Here is a 4,025-nt window from a genome sequence, read left to right on the forward strand (position 1 = left end):
CAATAGTATGCTTTTTGTGTTTTGGTCCATGTACGAGGTACCTATATTAGTATTGTGTTTGAGAAGTAAGGATTACATTTGAATTCGTCATTTTTAGTTTGTGCTTGGGACGTATGCATACTTTTCCATTTCATAACTTGAGCCATCTATTAGTTTACACACCTCCAAATGCATATGTATGCTGAGCTAAAACACATTATTGATATTTATAATGCATAGCTTGATCCTCGCCCGTGGCAACGCACTGGGTTGCTACTAGTTATTTACATTGCCACATCAACGTGTGTCCGAGTTCGACCCGGTAGAGGATGGGGATCTCATCCGTGTGGTGATCTGAATCGGCCTTGCCCGACGATGCGTAAGCATGTGTTATGAATGCCCTTCCATTTCTAGGTTGATACCACGATGTATCTTGATCATCAACGACCCAAATGTGGAAGGTACAAGGTTTTGCAAGCAAGCAATTGAGTGACTAGCCTTGCTCGGCTTGTTTTCTCGGCTCGCTTTGCCGAGAGAGGCTAGCCTTGCCAGCGATGGAGAGCTAATTTGGCTTGCTCGGGCTGGCAAAGAAAAAAGTTGGAAAGCGCGAGCACCATACCGAGACAGCCAGCAAACGAACCAAACACAAGCAACCGACCGATTCTTTCCCCAGCAAGGAGAGGCGAGCAGCCAGCAAGGGATCCAAATGTTGCCTAAATGACTAACCTTGCCAGCAAGATATCTCAAGCATGTTGGGTTGGGTTGGGCCAGATGGCCCATGGACGATGAAAACAGCCCATCGTCTCGGTCCGACTGTTGGGGAATGGTCTCATAGGCCCTTTCAGGCATGGGGTCGAACACCTCTGCAGACACCGTGAATTAACAAAGCTTACAATTATTGTGGATCTGTCGTGTTGCAGGAACCGTTCGGCAAGCCGAATGAACCCTTGGGACTCTCCGCGCCGTGGGAACATTTCTGATAGTTGGAACGGGCGAAGCATTCGTAGGGCCTTCGGAGCTCAGCCAAAGGGCTTCGCTCGGCGTCACGAGGGAGTTGGTCAAAAGGACACCGAAGGTGTTGCTAGCAACTGAAGGCCATGAATTTATGTCATTTGTTTGTCCACTTTTTCAAGGAATTGGATGGTGTCGAATCGGATATGAACTTTGAATTGAAGTTACTTGGTTGGTTTTCATGAACTAATAGAGAGGCAACTGGTAGAATTGAAGGCGGTTGGTGAACATCCAGCTAGGAACAAGAACGAATTCATGTTAGCTGTGATCAGCTAGCAACTCAGTACATATAGTCAGTCCATAGGCAAGGGGGTGTTGTGGACATAGTCGTAGGATCATGTGTTCAATGCTATGCTAACCTAGATGATCGACGACAGCATATATTGCCCCGGTGAGCGAGCGTTGGCGCAACCTAAGATGAGGTCGATAAGCAAGAAGCAATCAACTCGCTGGTACTCCACTGTCGTCGAGGAGAGAGGCCAAAGTAATGTTGTGAGAATTGCATGTGTGCCTAACAGGTGGGTCCGATCTGTTTGGCAAAAATATTGATATTTTGACAAAATAGCTGTACTTACTTTTACGAAATTTAATCAATTTCAAGCATAAAAAGTGCAACAAGCACATTGTAAAAGTATGAATTATAGGAACCCAAAACAGCACCTAAAAGCACACACCTATGAACAAAATATATCAACCGTAATACTGGTGTTTGATTAATTGATTCCTATCAGCCACTAATACGATGCAAATTACACTTATGGCAAATACACCCTGATTTCACTGACGTGGCATCTACATATCAAAATTTAGGCAATGGTAAGCATTTCTGGATTGTTATGTTCTTAATGAATTAAAAAAAAGATTAGTACAAAACTTGATGGGCTGTTATGTTATTTCCAACATTTCTGGGTTGTTTTATGAAAAATTTTAAATTTCCAACACTTCTCCATGAGAGAGAGGCTCCATGAGAGAGGTTGCATTGGTTCCTGTTCCAGCACACTCGCTCCCCGTTCTGAAAACCCTCGTCTCGCTCGCTCCGTCGCTCCAGCTGCCGCACCAAAAAGGAGAGGAAGAGAGGGGCAGGGGAGGAGATAGTGATGGAGCGAACGGGAGGGAAGAGCAGGTGGTGGAGGCGGCGGACGAGGAGGGCGGGACAGCCCGCACTACTACATTGGCGGGGCAAGCGCTGTGGAAGAGGGAGGGGATGGAGTGAAGGGGAAGGAGGGAGGAGCAGGTGGTGGTGGTGGCGGCGGCAGCGGCGGCGGACGAGAGGGACGAGACCGCACATACTCCATTTAAGCACTAAGCATGTAACACCCTAATTTTTCCACACTTAGAAATTTCTTAAAATTTGCTAAAATTTAAAATGAGTTTAAATAATTTAAAAGAGTAAAATCCTATTTTATATGAAAGAATAGATATTTGACATATGATATAATTGATTATTTTGCATTCATGCTGAATTAGGCAAATAGGATTTTTATTTGGGTTTTGATGGAATTTATTTGAAGAGATTTTGCTTTGATTTCGAATTTGAAATTTGGATTTGAATTTAGAAAAAAGAAAAAGGAAAAATCTTCTCGGGCTGTTTTCTTTTCCCCCGGCCCAGATTTTCTTCGGCCTCAGCCCAACAGCCGGCTTCGGTCTTCTCTCCCGCCTGGGCTATGCCCTACCTCGGCCCACTCCCGAGCGCCAGCCGAAGACGCCCCGCGCCGTGCCGCTTTCTCGTGTGCCGTCGACGTGTGGGGCCGTGTCCCTGTCGTCTTCCACCCGGACTCCACCGCCATGTCCGAGTCGAACGCGCCGCGCCGCCGCCCTGGAGACCGAATCGAGTACGCTGATGCCCCTGGATGTCCCGAGCCGCCTATATAAGCAGAACCCCTCTCCCCGAACTCATCTCATCCCAAATCCGCCGAGTCCAGAGCTGAGTTCGCAGGTTTCGAGCCCCACCGCCGCCATTAGCGCCGCCGCTCGGCTGCCCTCACCACTGTGTCGCTCCCGTGCCGCTTAGCCTCAGTCTAGCCACCCCCGAGCTACACCGCTGCCCGCAGGAGCTCTAGCCGCCGTCATCTTTGCTGTTTGGTCGCCAGAGCGCCCTCCTCGACGAAGACCCGAGCCTTCCGCCGCCCCTTGTTGTCGCCAAGCTTCTCCAGTGCCGATCCGCTCTCGGTAAGCCCTCAAACGGGATGTTCTTTCCCTCCTGAAGCTAATCCGTTGCTCATCGTCGAAGTTTGAGGCCGGCGATGACCCTTTTCCCCCTGCTCCGGCGTGTCGCCGCCGTGCCGAGGTCGGCTCCGCTAAGAACTCCTCCACCGACCGTCCCCTTTTCGGATCTATCCTCATCGGCCCAGATTAGATCTATTCGTACCCCTTCGGCTGACCAACCAGAAGCTGCCACATGTCGCTACTTAAACCAGTCAGCAGCCATGCCATGTCATCCAGCCACCTCAGCTGCCACCTAGCCCTCTCTGCTGATGTGTCATCCCTGTCACCATGCCACGTCAGCCAAAGCAGCCCAGTCAGTATTTCAAGCTTTTTCAGTATAAAAATAAATTTGATAATTCCTGGAAATTGGTAATTTTGCAAATTAGCCCCTAGACTTCTCTGAAATAACAAAAAGAGCCCTATCTTTTTACAGTTAAGTCCCTATACTTTTTCATAATTACATTTAGGTCCCTCTATTTTTAAAAAAGGTCCCTGAACTTTCTGTTTAATTCAAAATAAGCCATTTTCTTTTTCAGATTTAACCCTAGATTTGTTTTAGCCCTAACTTTTTCATCGTAGCTCCGATTTAAACGATTCTTGCGCCGATAGATTCGTTTTTCAGTGTTCTTTCTTTCTAATCAGTTTTTATATCGTTGTTCTTTTGTTTTGTGCTCTGTTCTTAGTGTATCTTGTTTGTTTATTTGTCAGTTATTGTGCGATTAGCCGACAACGTCCCAGATCAATTTGAGAAACATCAAGACCAGGAGCAAGAATACACTGAGCAGCAGTAAGGAGAAGGCAAGTGTCCTTGATCATATTGAACCTATATT

The sequence above is a fragment of the Phragmites australis genome, chromosome 12 (genome assembly GCF_958298935.1).
Source record: "Phragmites australis chromosome 12, lpPhrAust1.1, whole genome shotgun sequence".
Taxonomy (NCBI): domain Eukaryota; kingdom Viridiplantae; phylum Streptophyta; class Magnoliopsida; order Poales; family Poaceae; genus Phragmites; species Phragmites australis.